The sequence below is a fragment of the Delphinus delphis genome, chromosome 3 (assembly GCF_949987515.2).
Source record: "Delphinus delphis chromosome 3, mDelDel1.2, whole genome shotgun sequence".
NCBI lineage: Eukaryota > Metazoa > Chordata > Mammalia > Artiodactyla > Delphinidae > Delphinus > Delphinus delphis.
In genome coordinates, this window is record NC_082685.1 from 116,499,543 (window position 1) to 116,517,628 (window position 18,086).

The 18,086-nt window shown below is 43.3% G+C and overlaps 1 long non-coding RNA gene across 1 annotated transcript in view; it reads left to right on the forward strand.

The window, feature by feature from the left end:
- Positions 1-13,319: 13,319 nt before the first annotated feature.
- The window catches only part of LOC132422198 (uncharacterized), a 32,609-nt gene continuing 27,842 nt past the window's right edge, over positions 13,320-18,086 (forward strand). Inside the window, exon 1 of the long non-coding RNA XR_009518830.1 lies at positions 13,320-13,419. This is a non-coding gene — a long non-coding RNA (uncharacterized lncRNA). The remainder of the gene's footprint in view (positions 13,420-18,086) is intronic.

Genomic DNA, 18,086 nt, shown 5'->3' on the forward strand with positions numbered 1-18,086 from the left:
TCTACATTAAATTATGGATTAAGTTTGTTTTCAGCAATAATGCAAATGTATGAAAGTCTTCAGACTCTCCAACAGCTAACGTCTTTCTTTTTGCTATTCATACATAAAAAAGTAAATTTTACTTAATGCTGTTTTGAGTTCTCATCATAAGAACTGTCCTCTCAGTTGATTGGCTAAAGTGGAAAACTAAATGTTTGTTGATTTTCAAAGCAAGGTTTTGAGTTCGCTTTGTTCACATGTGATCCCTTGCTTGCTGTGAACTTATATCCAAAAAGAAAATCTCTACTCATTGGATTAACTCTAAAAGATAATGTGTAGCCATAGTAACCTCCTAGACATCACTTTATTAGCCACAAAGCTTAGAATAATTGTTTCTGCATCTATTTATTAAGTGTACACCTCTACTTCCACAAAGGATCTGAAGCAGCCCATTGGAATATCAATAAACATCTATCTCCAGGTCACACATATAACAATAGCTCACAGTAGTACTTATATGTTTTCATTTTTAAAATATTTAATGATTAATTAAATATTAATTAAATAAAATTAATTAAAAATAAAAAATTAAAAATAATAAATTGAATAATAATAAATTAAATATTTAATATTTAATTATATAAATATAATTATATATTATATATAATTTATATATATATTATATATATAAAAATAATATAATTATATATATATTATATAATATATAATCTATATAATTTATTATATATAAATAATAAATTAAATATTAAATAAATTAAATATTAAATAATAATAAATTTAATAAATTTAATAAATTAAAAAAATAAAATTAATTAAATAAAATATTTAATATTAATGATTTTGTCAAAAGCTTAAAAATAATACATTTTTATATATTTTATATTATTTAAGATAACTGTAATTTTGTACATTTCCGTGTTCCTGAATAATGTAACCCTGTGGAACTTGAAATTCACTTTATCACGAACAAGTCAACCATGGCTCAGTTATTATGTGAAGGCCAGCCAGAAGACCCAAGGTCCCCACACTTCTCCCTGTTGTCTTGGACCAGCAGCAGGTACCATACTGGTTCTCACTCATCAGTATCAAGTATTGGGGAGAATCTTATCAGTTCTCTTTTTACTCAGCTAGTTGGCATGATTCCTTCTTTAATTGAAACTCCATTATTGCATATTCTGTAAACCACCTTTCTTTCTTATCCCCCTTCCCTTTTTTGGGTATCTTCCTCAAACTTATCTTTAGCCCAACTATCTCTTTCTGTGACAAAAATGAAATTTTGTCACAGTTTTCCACCGTAGCTTCCAAGGTCATTTGAAACCTGGGTGCTAGTAACAATTACCAGTCTGCTGTCATGTTAGAGCAAAGGCAGAAATTGTAATTCATTTTATACTGGCTTTTCTCAAACTATATTCCACAGAACACCAGTTCATCCAAATGTCAATGTATGTTATGAGAAAAGGCTCCATGGTGAGTATGGTTTGTGAAACACTGGTGGTTATATCACACATTAGCATTTTAAAGACTCCAAGAAGTCCTACAGTCAAGAAATTTGCTTAATTTGACTCTTCCCACATTTACTTGCCACAGACACCCCCACTAATACCGCTTTTGTGAAATACAATTTGGGACGTAAATACTCACGGTTCTTACAGACTACCGGGGTGGACAGTAATTATCCAGGTGAGGCAGAGGAAGATATATTTACAAACTGAGATAATTACTCTTAAGACCCTGACTTAGGCTGGAGGTTGGAGAATATCTTTTCAAGGATGTCACTCTTTGCTCAAGACCTGATTGGTGAGTAGGAGCTAGCGAGGAGCCTTCCTCAGGTCATGTGGTCCATTTGTCTGTCTCAGTGGAATGGCTCCTAGGCTTCTAGGTCAGCTCAGAAGACACAGGCTGGGAAAAGATATTTCCTTCTCTGTGACATGTGGCCATCCATTTTAGTCCCTGATTGAGATTTAGTTGAGATTCCCTTAGAGAGGGAAAGGGAAAGAACAGAGAAGCCACGGAAGCTTTTTGGGGAAACAAGAACCCTCATAGGATTAGGAGACAGCTGGGATGTGGGAGTGGTAGCTGGAGGGAGGAAAGAGGGAGATGCCAAAGATAGCATCCATTTTTATAAGACTTAAGTTATTTTTACAAATGATCGTACAGACCGTTCAACTGTGGTCTGTGAAACATAGACTGTCACTCGTCAGTAGTTACAGGATATTGTGTAGTACAAACCTCAAGAGTTTAGCATATTTTCCATTGTACACTTGTTACTTGAATGCTGAAATTATCCACCTTTACCGACAAATGGACTAAATTTAGTATTTAAAGGATTGAGACCAAGTGCAGGAGGCATTCACAATTAGGGAAGCAATTACGGGTTTATTTAAAGACCATAAAGTTGAGAATTCTTTCTTTGATTTTTTTTTTTCAGGGAAGATGATCTGAACATTCTGCTCCCTCTGACAGGGTATCTAGTTTTGAGAAATTTGATATTCACCTATTTCTAGTCTCCCCTAAATGCAATACAGTACAGTAAGGCAGACCTTAGTGCAACGTTAAACAGATAGATGGTGGTTGCTTGTCAGGAGTAATGAGGTTCTTGATGACTGACCAACAGAGGACTATTGATACATGATTTACCTTAGCAGGTAAGTTCTGGCCTGGGAGATCAGATGGTCAGAAATCCAGGAATCTAGCAGAGAGTGACGGAGAGAAAGAGAGAGAGAGAATGAGAAGAAACAAAACACTTAGACCAAATAGGGAGTGCAAGTAGGACAGATTTTCATGAAAGGATAGGGTCTCCAAGGGTTGAAGCTTAGGAGGGGGGCAAGAAACTAAGAGTGTTAGGAAGGGACTGTATTGCTCTCAAGCAGTACAAACCTACTGCACAACATGAGATTTAAGCCTGCCTCAATGGTGCACACTCAGTGCTGTGAGAACTCCTCTTCTGGCAGCAAATCCAGAGCTACTAGACTGGCCCTGAGGGTTTAGGGAACAGAATCAGAACAGAACAGGGTAAAGAGTTGTGGTACCAGAGGCAGCCCTTAGAAATGAACTCTTCCAGCCGCATTTTGATTTTTGGGTTGGTGGCATTGTAAAGTTAGCATGTGACTGTGGGTAGTAAAAACACAAAGTGAGAAGCCCTCTCTACAAGCTTCCTCTGGAGGAAACCTCACCAGTTTGTAGTTGAAGTCCAGAGAAATCTGTCTGTCATTTAATTGTCAATGTTATGTGTTCTTCAGAGTGTGGGTTCTGGAATCAAACGGACTGAACTTCGAATCCTCACTTAGCCACTCGGTAACTGCTGTATCAGTCAGGGTCCCTTCAGGAAAACAGAGCCGTGCCAGTTACCAGATGAGACTTAATACAGAAAACAAATTACAAATGGAATGAAAGAAATAAAAAGCTAAACAGGAGACAATGAGAACACCCAAAGAATAGCAAAAGTAGGAGCCTAAAGAGTCAAAGGGAGGATGGGAGCTGGGAACATGGAAGAAAGGCACTCTTGTGGGATCTGGGACATGAAGAAGATGCAGTTATTGCCAGAGATGCTACCCAAAGCACGGGGAGAAAATATCCTGGCTTCTCCTTTCCTTCAGCTCTTCAATTTCTTGCCAGTGAACCTCTTTGTGAGCCAGAAGCCAGTTGGTAAGGGAACCTAGGAAATAATACAGTTGCACAGCCAGCAAAGCAGAGGAAAGCCAGGAAATAAGTATGAGAGCAAACAGGCAAATGACCAGCCCAGGAGCTATGTGATCCATCTGTTTAATGTTTATAGCCTCAGTTTCCTCATTTGTAAAATGGGAATATTATTCCTACCTCTTATGGTGTTGGGATGATTACATGACTTAACATATGTTTCGGTTGAATTTTCTTGGTTGTAAGGAATAGTCTCACACACAGAACTTCAAGTAGTTGGAGGGACAGAAGGGAGACAGCTGAAAGCTATGCATGAAAGCAGGGAAGTAGAGGTCCAAGCGCAGGGCCAAGCTTCATAGTAACCAAGGTGGAGCCAAACAAGCAGCCTCTGGGAGAAAGGGCAGAAATGACCGCAGAGCTGTGTCTCCTGGAGGCTGAAATCAGAAAGACCTTGGCAATCGCCAGCACTCCTCTGGATCTCTGTGGTGCAAGTTGTAGAATTTTGCTTTCTTTCCTACATTATCATGACTCCAAATTTCTCTATGGGTTTGGTTTCCTCTTTCAGCTATCAAGTTGCATCTTCATCTTCCACTCTAAAGCTTGTAAGTTTTGTGATCTCAGGGTTTCTACTTCCTTATGATTTTGGCTTGATGTGATCCATCAGAGCACTTTTGTCTCCTCTCTGTCTCAGGATCTTTCAGCTTTAGTTCGCACTGAAAATTGTTTACCTCTTCACGTATTTCCCAATTTAACTTCATTGGATCAAGAATCTTATAGGGCCAGTTCCTTTTCGTTTGGTGAAACTTTTCATTCCATGGCCCCTCATAGGAGCCCTATGGCTTGGATGCCTTTGGGTAAGGAGCCCACCATTGGTCCAGTCAGCAGTTTTGGAGGGAGTAGGGCAGGGTGATATGGTCCAAAATACGGCTTCCTAGCACTGTCCCTTTAGAAGGGGCTATGGATTGGTAACCAGCAGGGGGCCTCGCTTCTGTCCCTATGTTCTCAGGGGTATTTTGGTTCCTGTTATCCCACAGGAGCTAGAACTCCTGGCCACTTCTGCTCACTTATGGTTCAGACCTCAGTGGTCCCACTTTCCACTTTTTCTCCTCTGATTATAGCTCATAGAGATAATTATCTTGTTTTGGAACATGGCCATGCTTTTTTTTTTTAATTATTTATTTATTTATGGCTGTGTTGGGTCTTCGTTGCTGCACACTGGCTTTCTCTAGTTGCGTTGAGCAGGGGCTACTCATCGTTGCAGTGCATGGGTTTCTCATCAGCGTGGCTTCTCTTCTTGTGGAGCACGGGCTCTAGGCACAAGGGCTTCAGTAGTTGCAGCGTGTGGGCTCAGTAGTTGTAGATTGTGGACTTAGTTGCTCTGCGGCATGTGGGATCTTTCTGGACCAGAGCTTGAACTGTGTCCCCTGCATTGGCAGGCGGTTTCTTAACCACTGTGCCACCAGGGAAGTCCCAGCCATGCTTTTCTATTTCCTTTTTTTCTATTTTATGTATCACAACAATGCCTTTGGAGCAAAACAAAGCCTCAGATCTTGAACTTACAACACCATCTTGACTAGAGTTCATGCCAATAATTTCTAAAATTTATGACTAATACAAAGGGAAGTTATCAAAATTAAGTTCTTATGAGAAACTCTCTTAAGAAGAATGGGTGACCAAGTGGAGAAAAGAAGAAAGAGATAAAGATAATCTTAGCTCACAGATTGAGGGAACACGATGTTGATACCAGTGAAGGTACCTAAAAAACTAGAGTGTTGTGAAGAATATAACTTCAGGCATAGGCAGTTTTGGAGACTGAGGTCTCCTTATCTTAAAATCAATAACTCTCTTACATTAACAAAACAAAAACCCATAAACAACAATAACAATAAAAGCAACAAACAACTGAAAGACTGGTATTGGTGAGTGGATGACTCCAGTGATAAAGGGAAAATGAGCTCAAAGACAATTTTAGAGATTGAGATGAGGGTGAGACACTTTGTCTTAAAAGCCATCAAATCCTCCTTGCCTCCTCCTAACACACTGGCCCAAAATCCCAAGCCAACCAATAAAAAATCAAGAATAGACTGGGACTTAGATAGTATATGAAACCATGTGAAAAAAGTGAATGGCACATGGGGTTTGTTGTTGAGTGAACAGAGTTTCTAGGGAGAAAAGGATTATAGCAAAGGATTTCTCAGCCCATCTCGGTTTCTGCCATACAGGTGGACAGAAAGGAGGGGAAGGCAGAACTAACCAGCTCAACTCTGTCCGCCAAACTCCAGGGTCTGTGTGGGTCCAGGGCACTGCCCTAGACTGGCTGTGAATGAGGACTCTGTGTTTCCTCAACTTCTGTATGGCCTGTCAGGACCTACACCTATTGTTTTCTTCACCAAAGCATTTGGGGGAGTCCTCTCACCTTCTGGAGTCGGGGGTAGGGCAAAAGAGGACTAAGAATGTTCTGGCCTCGGCATCTCAGGGAGAGAAAAGCAAGGCTTTCTGAGGATTAGGATGTACACTGTGGGGCTTTTCACTGCCTTTCAGACTTACAGAGTGAACCCAGGTTGATTAAGGAGTGAAAGAACTGTCTTCAGAGATGGGACACTTCCTGGTTGGAAATTTTCTGGCTGGACTTACTGATTGGAGAAAGGAAGGCTCATTTAGTGCTGCCAGAAAAGAAAGGTCTGGCTGACAACTGCGGGGTTGTTCTTGTCTTCAGAATAGACAGGATATTGACTAGCTGCCTCCTGGATGATTGTATTGGGGCTGAAAAGTAGATCAGGCCCTGGAGAGTCAGAGGGGGTAAGTCCAAAGTGAGATGAATCTGACATGGAGGAGTGGAGGGTTAGCAGGGCAGTCGAGCGACCTGAGACCCCTTCTGGTTCCTGAGACCCTCTCACAGTGTGGCCTGGACTTTTCTTTCCTCTTCAACAAAAAGGAGGATTGCACAAGATTATTTTCAAAGTCCCTCCAGCTCTAATACTCATTCATATAGGTTGGGTAGCGGGATGAGGGCACACAGGGCATACAGAATGGTTCAGTTGGAAGCCGAGGGTACAGTTTGCCTTTAAACATCAAAATGGCAAAAATGGTAAAGAGAAGAAAGGACCCAGTTTCTCTCTTCTCAGAAAGATCAGGAGATTTTAGATTTGATTTCATCAAAGTTTTGTCTTTTTTCTCTAAAAAAAAAAAAGATCATACTGTATTTTACACATAATCCCTTCTAATGACTTCAGTACTTCACGAGCCTCTGTGTAGCTACTGGTTTTCACATTTAAGGTGGGAGATCTTCATTTAAGGATCTTAAAAGTTTGGATATGAAGCTCACTCATGGCCACACTCTGGGAAATTACAGAGGTTGTGTCTAATGTTTTTGTTCCTTTACTGTTTATTCAGGTCCATCCCTCACCTTTTCTTCCAGATAGAAGAGTCCAGAGGAAATGCGTCTTTAGATTCATTCACTATTTATCCAATATTTTTTGAGAGCTGCTAGGTGTTGAGACCTAGCCCTGAGATAGATGCTGGTGACAAAGGAGGAAATAAGACAGATGTGATCCCTGGCTTCTTGGTAGCTTCAGACAGGTGTGCATGTGGAGGGGCACAGCCTGGAAACAAGAAAGCAGAAAATAAGTTATGTGATTATGTACTGTGATGAGAGCTATGAAGTACACAAAGGGCTGAGGGAGGGGAAATGGTCGGGTGAAGGTGAAGCCATCTGGGTGTGGGGCAGGGGTAAGAGGAACTCTTCTGTATGGGCAGAGGTGTCTTTGCAGAGGTCACACTTCCTCTAAAAGTTGATAAGGAAAAGCAGTTATGCCAAGAATGCAGACCTGATTCTGGGCAGAGCAAAACTGCTGTGGACTCTGGCACGCAAGAGTGACTAGTGAAAGGAATTGATGGATCCCCAGAGCACTGGGAAGTGAATGCACCTGCTCTTTTCTACACACTATCATATATGGAATTTTAATTTGTAAGGTTTAGTTTAGCTATCAAGAATACCTTCGTAAGTTTACATATATGAAACACCGGCAAAGGTTCTTTAAGATGAGTCTGGAACTGCTCAGCCAGCCTGAACTTCTTCAGCACAGGACCTGTCAGAAGTGGGCTCAGCATGTTGTCTCTTTCCGTGTGAAGACCAAACAGGGATACCTGTTTGCAAAGTTTGGGAGTGGAAAAATCTCCACTTTTTTTTTTTTTAAATTGTTCCATCAGTGGAAGCCCAAAGAAAGGAAAATGAATTCAAATGATAATAGTTAACCTTTATTGAACCTAATCTTTGCCAAGCTCTTAGTAATTGTTTTACATGTTTATTTTAAGCTTCATCTTTATGAGGTAAGAGTTATCATTATCCCAGTTTTACACATAAAGGCAAGTACAAAGAGGTCCATCTGACCGAAGACTCCAAGGCAGTAGGACTCCAGACCCTACTCCCTTAACCATTAGGCAACACTGCTTGAGGCATCAGTTTCCCATAAGGAATTTGGCTTACACAACATTAGAAAGGAGGTGTGGAGTTTCTCTCTGTTTCTAGAGTTCTTTAAAAGAATGTCAATTTTCCATCCAAGAGTGAGATTTGTGGAACTCAGGAATTTGTGCTTTTAGATTGTTGTCTAGTTGATTCTAAATGCTATTGGCTAATGTTTGAAAAACACACACAGGGACATTCACAAGTATGGAGCCAAGAGGCTGGATGGACTCTGAATTCCTTCAATAATAACCGTAACAGTAATAATAGTAGTAGTATTAAGCAGTAGTAGTAGTAGTGGTAGTAGTAGTAATGTCATTTCTTGAGTGCCTTCTCTGGGCCAGACATTATATGTGTTTCCATGTGTGATTTTATTTAATCCTGATAACTCTGCAAGGAGCATATGATTTTACAAATGAGGAAATCAACTCAGAGACAAGTAACTTGTCTAAAGCCATGCAGACAGTGAGTTGCAAAACTGATGTTCAAACCCCATCTGCCTGTTCATGTTCCACAGCATCATACCTGGTATCTATCATTCTGTAGGGTCATTTTTAGGATCCTGGGTGGCCAGATCAATCTCATTTTTTTTCTTGTCTCATCTCAAAGCATAGCCAAATAATTAAATGAAATCTTTCTAGATACCTGGCCTTTGGCAAATCGTTTAGCCTCTGATTACCTTATTTGCAAAATGGGAAAGAAAAAGGTAGTTCCTGCCTCATATATTTCTTGTAAGGATTAAATGAGATAGTCTATGTAAAGCATTTAAAGAAGTACCCAGCATTCAGTAAACACTCGATGAATGTAAGCTACTATTACTATTACTGCCATTATACCGACCAGATCTTCCTCAAATGAATTTGTACAGTTGTCCCATGATCAGAATTTCTGACAACCAAGATTGATTGCTGGTTTCCTCTTGGCCCTCGTGAACCAACAAAAAATCAGCTTACTCCTTAAAAAGCAAAAGCAAAGAGTCCTCAGATGTCTTTGACCATCCCTCACAAGATATAAATCATGGCATAACATTTCTCAGCTCAGTACCCTCCAATGGAACTGGAGCTCTAGTTGTGCATCTGCAAGTTCATCATCTTCTTGTTCCTGCTGCTTTCCCTTTGTCAGGTAAACTTATACTTTTCACTAATCATTAACATCCTCTCCATCCATCCATCCGTCCATCCATCCATCCGCCAACCCATCCATCCATCCATCTAGCAAATGATTGTTGAGGACCTAATCTACACCACGCACTCACTCTTCCAGGCACTGTAGATGCAGCAGTGAACAAAACAAAGATCCCTGCCATCTTGGAGCTTACACTCTAGTGGGGGCTGAGAGATTAACATAAACAAATAAGGCAAGCATAAAATATGATAGAAGCTGATAAGTTCTATGGAGGAAACTAAAGCAGGGAAAGGGTATAAGGAATGCCAGGGGGGTGCAGTTGCTTTTTGAAGAGTGTTTTCAAGGAAGTCTTCACCAAGAAGGCATATTTCAGCAAAGGCTTAAAGCAGATGAGGGAGTGAGTCATGTGGATTTCTGGGGGAAGAACTTTCCAGGGAGAATTTCAGCAAGTGAACAGTCCTTGAGGCAAGCATATTTGAGTGGGAGAGACCGTAATGACAGTATAGTCAGAGGGGCCACGTAGAACATTTTAAGCCACTCTAAGTCTTTGGCTTTTACTCTGAGTGACAGGGGATGCCATTGGAGGGTTCTGAGCTGAGAAATATTATGATTGACGTTTTCATGGGAACACTCTAGCTCCTCCATTGAGAATAGGTTACAGAGGGCAAGGATTGAGGTAGAGTGGCAATTACATGACTGCAGTAATGCAAGGTCACTTAAGGAAAAAAGAAAAATTTTATTAAAAGAATATTGGGTAGCTTATCAAATGTCTGAGAGGTCTAAAAGCCAGCTCTGTCATAGTGTAGAACTGGCCCTGTGATGTCTCTCCACTGCCAGCACTGCCGCCTCAATGTTGTAGCCTGTGCTTCAAAGGCCATTGAGGCTGGACCCGTCTGCTAAAAACCACTGCCTAATGTCATCATATGTCACTTCTGATCACTGGGCTTCTAATTCTAGGTCTGGAGGTAACCTGTGATTGGTGGGGCCTGGGTCAGGTAGCTATGCCCATGCTCTAGCTACAAGGGCAGGAAGCAAAATAAGAGTCTGACACTCTCAACTTCTATAGCGGGAGATGGCTGATTCCCAACCACAGGGACACGGATTTAAAATGTTAATTGGCCATAAACGAATGACAAGGATCCACAACTGGTGGGTTCCTTCTGTTCCTTAGCCCTTGCACTTCTGCCTGGCTGTGTACCAAACGGCAGTTTGGGGTAAGTCTTCTCATGGTTTTTCCACAACGGCAGCAGCAGTAGAATACAGTTGTTCTCATAGTTATCCACACAGCTGTCCACACCGCACCTTCACAATGTTGGTGATTCAGGTACACAATGTGAGTCATGCTGAGATGTTGCTTCCATTGTTCTATAGCATTTTACCTCTTCCCTCATTGAAGGCATATTGATCCCCTCCTCCTGCTCCCTTCATACCACTGTAATTGACAGTTCAGCCTGGTGAATACACAGGGAAATCTATTGAAAAGAGATATGTGAAGTCAGGGATGAGTAATGAACACCCTGGTATCCTCACAGCTGTCAAGATATTTATCTCAATCACTTTGTCAAAAGGTGGCTTGTGGGCTTCCCTGGTGGTGCAGTGGTTGAGAGTCCGCCTGCCGATGCAGGGGACACAGGTTCGTGCCCCGGTCTGGGAAGATCCCACATGCCGCGGAGCGGCTGGGCCCGTGAGCCATGGCCGCTGAGCCTGCACGTCTGGAGCCTGTGCTCCTCAACGGGAGAGGCCACAACAGTAACAGTGAGAGGCCCGCGTACTGCAAAAAAAAAAAAAGGTGGCTTCTTATTGAATGAACCAAACATTTGAGATAAACAGAATTTACAATCTGCCATTCCTCACTTATCTTAGACTAGACAACCAGGCATTGTATCACATCCTGTAAAAAGACTCCTTCTCCCCCCCTGCCCATTTTCGATTTAAATTCAATATTAATAGGTACACAACGACCAAGAAGAATTCACATTTCAAACCCAGAAGCTGAAATGGCCCTAAAAGCCTAATTCATTGTCCCTATTTGCAAAATTGTTAACTCAAACGTTAATATTTGCAGATAGTTGTTAGAGACTGGGAGTATATTACCCTCTTCCACTCTTGTTTGATCTTATGCTTTCAATTTTTACTCCTTGCTTAAAACTTTCAGTGTTATTAAGTAAAACCTTGATGGGATTTTAGAAGACAGTTCCCCTGCTGAAGTAAACTGGGGAGCTGTTAAAAATGCCTATATCTGGGCTCACTCACGACTAATTAAATCAGACTCTCCAAGGCCCAGCCTCCCACCCTCCTTCATTCTGCAGCCAGCAGCTGAAAACCACTGGTCTAGGCCTTGGAAGCATTTGAATTTGAATCAAAGAACATCCAGGTGGTGGCTCAGCTGGTAACAGAACTTGACTCAGACTAGACAAGGCAGTGTAGCAGGTAGTCTAAAGATAGTGTAGGCTTTATAACAGGGAGGGATAAGGTACTAACTTAGGGCTGTGAGGGGGTAAAGTGGTGAGGTTGCAGGAAAAACTGGTGCTTCCTGCCAAGGTCACACTGTTCTATTCTTGAAGAATTTGAATTTCATCCAAGGGTAGAATCAGCCTTAACAACAAGATGGAGGAGAATGGGTTGGAGAGGGTGGGCCTTGCCAGGACCAGAGAGAGATCTTCAGGAATGATAACAGAGGGAACAAGAGACTTTGGTTTGGAAGGCATGGCTGCAGCGAAGGCGGTATCCTGAGAAGTGTAGCTCTCAGAAGCAGCGATATCAGAAGCCTTAATGAGGCACTGCAGGCTTCGGACTAGTCAAGCGATGGGGCGTGGGCATCTCCCGGGAGCACTGGTAGTGTTATTTGGGAAGCCTTCCCGGTTTCATTGCCTCCAGGCCTTCCTAGAGATTGTGGTCCTTCTGCATGTCTTAATAAACTGCTGCTGTGATTAAGGCAACTGGGGTTAGCCCGTGTTTCAATGCAGAACTCTGAATGATACACAAACATGCTTACTTAAGATTCGCTCAAATCAACAAGACAGAAGATATTATTCCTACTGAATAGAAAGAAAGTGGGAATCAGAGAAGTTAAGAAGCTTCTCCAAGGCCAGACAGCCAAAAAAAGAGCAAAACTGAAGTCAAGTTCCCATGTGATTATCGCAGAGCCATGCCTTGTGCTCTGTGCAGAGCCTGGTAAGGGGCCAATAGGCTGTTGGGGGGAAGTTTGAGTATCTTTGGCTTGGCATCCTTCTCCTTCATGGTTCAGCTGAGGGCAATGACATGGGGCTCAAGGTTGCCTAACGTTTGCTAACAATTGTTTGGCTTCTATCAAAGTTATTCAAAGAATGTGGGCTCTGACTGGATGCTTCCATGGTGTTGTGTTTTTGTACCTCATAATTTCCTAGCAAAAAGCCTTTCTGAAAAATTTCTTCCTTTTCAGCATAGAACTTACAGGAGAAGGGATTTTTCCTACCCCTCCGTCAGTATCAAAGTGGTCTCATGCGTGTGGCCTGGGGACCGCGTTTTAGAAGAGCTGGGTAGATAGTGAGTGGCCAGGAGAGAAGCCAGGAGTCACTGTGGGTTCCTCTTCCTGGTGGCCACTCACAGATGCCACCCACCCGTAACCTCCAGAAACAAAACATTTGGACCCCAAACCACTGTAGCCAGAGCAGCTCTATCCGGTAAACCAACTCTAGTTCTCCTTGGGAAGTCCATGAATTTAAAAGCTGGAAGGGACCTTAACAATCTCATTTTGCACATGAGAAAACCATTCCAGAAGGATTTTCCTGAAGTCACGCAATTAGAGGCCTGTGAGGGCCATTGCTTTGTGTTGAGCACAACAGGAACTAGAGAAGCACTTTATAATTGGAAAAAAAGAAAGCTTAAGAAAAAAAGAGCATATGACTGTTTATGTGTTTTATAATTTAACTGGGGAGACATATAACATACTGAGAGATGAATGACCGTGTGAACTGTGAAAACGCTGCAGGAATTCAGGGACGGGGGAGCCACGAAGGGCGGGGTGGGCAGACCGGCGTATGCGGAGGGGCCGCCGGGGAGCCGGGCAGCCGGCCGAGGCACGGAGAAGGGCGGAGAGCGCAGCGGCGCCTCTGCGGCCGGGTCCAGCCAGGGGAGCCCGCGCCCCCATCCAGCTCGCTCTAGCGCCCTGGGTCCCGGAGCAAAACTGGGAAAAGCCTCGGAGACGCCTCTGCAGAGTGAGTCCTCGCCTTGCCAGCGAGGGCAGAGAGCCCTCGGGTAGGGAGCGGCTTTGCCATCCCCGGCTCCCCGCGGCCTCTCCATCCGCTTCCTTGGTCGCCTGCTGCCGCTTTAAGCCGCGACGACCCACCGCGGGCGGCACAGCACACCCGGCCTTTTCCAGCTAACTGGGGTGGGGACACGTGCGGAGCCGGCGCTCCCCTCTTCTCCCCACTCCGCCTCCTGCCTCTGCCCTCGCCCTGCACTCCAAGGCCTGGGACCACATCCCTGCGCGCAGCCCCACCCGCCTCCGCTCTGCAATCCGTCCTCTTAAGAACGAGATCCCGCAACTGAAGGTGCAGCTTTCAAATCCCGGTTTCAATATATTTGTGTTTCCCGTCTACCGAATCCCACTAACTGCTAGTCATGCTTCGCGGGGGGGGGGTGGGGGTGGGGGTGGTGGTGGGGTGGTGGTGGTGGGTGCTTTCATCCTTCTTCAGTGTATTTATTCACAGTAGCCATGATGTGGAAAGAACAGGCACGCAGTATAAAATCCAGGAATAGGGCTGTCAAGAGAATGGGAGCAAGACAAGCAGGTAACACAGCCACTATTCCAGAAAGCGGGAAAGACCTTGCCCTCCCTTTGCTGCCTTGGCCTCCTCTGCAAGGGAGAAGGGGAGAGGGGCTGGGGGACACCCTCCTCCACCCCATCTTTGCTTTCCTGTTTGCAAGAAAGAGTCGCAGTCAGTTGTCCAAGTTTTGGTTGATTTTGCTTTTTGGAGCCTTCGCTAAGGGCCACAAGGTCCTTCCAGGACCGATAGAAAGCTTTTTCCTCTGAAGTTTTCATTCATTCATTCCACAAATATTTACTGAGTGCCTAATACGTGCCAGGCACGGCCCCAATGAACAAACCTAACACCTTTGCCCTCATAAGAATTTACATTCTCATGGAGGAAAAAGAAAATAAAGAACATACCTAATAAATGAGTTACATGTTAGAAGATATTTTAAAAATGTTAATCACAGGGGGGAATCAGAGTGTGATAGGTTCCTATATAAAATCAAGTGGCCTAGGTAAGCCCGGGTAGGACCACACGATGGAAAGGTGCCAGGAAGGAATGAGACCATCTGCAGATTTGTTACCCCTGCCCCAGGGCAGTCCCTTAGGAGTGCTTCTTTGTGTCCACAGATTTGCACTGAGCGAGACCCTTGAAGTGGGTGGCTGTCTTTCTCTTCTAGAATAGGATGGGAGGTGAAGCATCAATAATTCATATTTTAATAGAGCATTATAGCTCTGACTTCCCCAGCTTCCATTCCTAACCGCTGGAGAACTGGGAAAAGGGTTGTGATTCTTGAAAACAGGTAGGAAGCTGGGGGAGGGGAAAGATAATAAAATCCAAGGAGTTTTGTGCTCTGAGTCCTGGCAACAAGAGTCCTGTGGTTGGCTTCTGAGAAAACTAGTGCAAGGTGGTTCCAGCTTTAGGGTAGGAAACAGCTATACATGGCATGAAGTCAAAGGCCATATTTTAATAATAATTACAATAATTAAAATAGCTGGTGTTTACTGAGAGCTTACTATGGCATTGTGCACAGGTTTCACAGGTAGCCTCTTAGTCTCTGTCTTTTCTTCAACTGGGATGTCTTCAACTCTGCTGCGGGCCTTACAGTGAGATGCCTTGGAGGTTTTAGGCCCTTTATATTCTTCAGAGAGTGGCAAACATAATGATGTACCTTTTTATTCTTATAGTTAACTGTTCTGCAAATGACTCTAGGCCTTCTTAGAGTGCTTTTTCTTCTCTTTAGCATGCTTACCACGGGTAGGGGAAGAAAAGGTGAAACGGAAGCTGTGCCCCCTAAAGAAACAGAAACTGATGGTGAAGAGGAATCCTTGAGCTTGTCTTGCAGAGCAACAGATAGGGGAACAGTTTGTTAAAACCCCTCTGCTTGTAACCTGATTAAGCTCACTTAAGTTATTTTGTTTTTCTTTGTCTTCTCTTTAACTGCATTCCCTCCCAGCTTCACATAGACCAGTAGTTTTACAGGAATACGGAGTCAGCTCCTGCCCAGTGTGAGCTGGCTAAGGCTGCTTGGGGCCACCCACCCTCAAACTGGGCCTGTACAGGTATCCAGGTGAATGGCCTTTTGACGTCAGAGGGCTGGAAAACTCCACCCTCAGATCGTGCTAAGCGTCTCCATTTTGAATAAACAGAGCATGTAACCCAGAGGTGCCTGCACACAACACCAATGACCGCGCTTTTTCCCTACCTCCCTACCTGCCCTGCTTATCCCATAAATACCCCAGCCCTCTCACCTTCACGGAGGTGGATCTGAGACCTATTCTCTCATCTTCTTGCTTGGCTGCCTTGTGGGTAAACTCATTTTTGGCTGTAAACCTCAGCTTCTCAGCATTTGGCAAGCTGCTCATCTGGCAAACAGACCAGGTTTGGTAACAAAGGGAGAGGATGGAGGGGAAAGAAAACCTTATCTTGCCATTTATCCATTACCTCATTTCGTTCTTACAACACCTATTTTACAGAAGAGGAACTGAGACAAGTACAGTAGTTACCAAGGCCTTGTGGCAAGTTAATGCCAAGGAGCTTCGGACTCCAGAGCTGTACCCTTACCTGTCACAGTAGCTGGGAGGACAGAGAACACATGTCATTATTTGGATTGTCTCCACCGTCCTGCTTACCCCACCTCCAGGGGTAGGGCGGTATTTAGGGCAGTTTCCTTGCTCTTTAAGGGACTTTAAAAGCATGCCAAATCCTTTAACAATTAATTCAAAGCAAGAGACTATGTTATTTTATTTCTTGGAACCAACAGCGAACTGGGTTGAGTTCACTATTACTTATGCTTGGCTCAGTGCTTGAAGAGTATTCGGCCTCCTCAGGATAACTTAGGAGCAGGGTTTATGTTATCACCGTTTGGCCTGTTTACCTCCTCCGAGGTTGTCAAGGAACAAGGGTCCATTAATACCTGTTATGTACTTGGTGCTAAGCAAGTCACTGAGTGGGGAGCAGCGGGAAGGATGAACATTGCAGCAGAAATCCTCCTACCCAATCTGACTGTAGTGATGCTTGACAGTTACTGTGGAAAATAATTAAAAAATGATACTACCGAAAATTTTTTATTTTAATTGTATGTATACATGTAAATTAGTAGATGCACACATGAATTCATATAAATACCTATAAATGTAAATTCACTTGCCGTCTTTTCATGTAAGGCTAAGACCTTTGCTTTGATTATGGATTGGCTGATTGGAGTTCTGTATTGTCTTTCTGGAATAAATGACACCCATGGTGAGTCACCTACCATTTCCAGTTTGGGTTTCTTTCAAGTGAATCAACAACCTAAAGACAATTTTCAGGTAAGCTGAGTACAGAACACTTCTAGAGTTTTGGGATATTTCTCCCTAATTTTTTTTTTTTTTTTTTTTTTTTTTTTTGGCGGTACGTGGGCCTCTCACTGTTGTGGCCTCTCCCGTTGCAGAGCACAGGCTCCGGACACACAGGCTCAGTGGCCATGGCTCACGGGCCCAGCCACTCCGTGGCATGTGGGATCTTCCCAGACCGGGGCACGAACCCGTGTCCCCTGTATCGGCAGGCGGACTCTCAACCACTGCGCCACTAGGGAAGCCCCTCCCTAATCTTTTAGACTTGTCTTTATCACAATCTAATTTGATAGCGAGGTTTCTGTGTGTGTGAGATTCAACTTTATGAGTCTTTTCAAAGCATTCAAATTAGTTTTTGTAGAAACAGTTCTTTTTTTCTCTTTTTACATGCCTTGAGTTTACCTATCAATTAATTAAATTATGTAATTATAATAATAACGCTCCTGGTATAGACGGATATGGGAACAGACATATACTTGTCAGGCTGATCTTTGGCAAACTGAGTGACATAAACGTTGGGGCTGAAGACTCCTTGAAGGTCTGTAAGTAAGCTCAGCTATAAGGAAGCAGTAACCATGAAGAAGCAGATAAAAAGTTAACTGAGGGAGGGTTAAGGAGCCTATATGCAGAGAGAAGCAGGGTCTCTGGGGATACTGTGATCCAGGAAGAGGGGGGAATAGCCAACTGCTTGAGCCATCTTACTTCCTGATGGCATTCTGGTTCTAAATTGTGTTGTGATACACATGGATTATTTCAGTACCTTCCTTTTTTTCTGGGCTCATCAGTGGATCTCTGTTCCTTGAAGCTCAAAGGACAGAAATGGAACAAGGACCCTTACTGTATTATGTACAGGTCCTGATGGCAGGAGGGTCAACAGTGAAGGTTTCCAGTCTGCTCGGCTCTTTGGGCTGCTACTGTTTTTCCTATGTTGTCTTCTGTGTTTCCCTAAGTCCCTTCTCCTCACCCTTGGGGACTCTCTTTCCTCCTGAATCATCAACATTTCTAGCTTTGCTCTGGCTTCTCTTTTTTGCCACTTGCTTCTCATTTTTCATCACGTTTTTCTGCTAATTCTGTTTTGCTCCCACTTCTGTTTTGCTCCCACTTAACTCTCCTGGGCTTTTGAGTTTTGACATTTCCGTGGCTGCCTTTTATAGCCTTCAGAGGTCCTTCTCTCCTGGGTGTGCTCTGTTGTCTGGGGGAAGAACTGATTGTCTTATGCCTTCTGTAACCTTCAAGGTTTGAATCTTCCCAGAGTGCTCACTCCCAGAGGCTTTTGGAAATATTTTCAGGTTT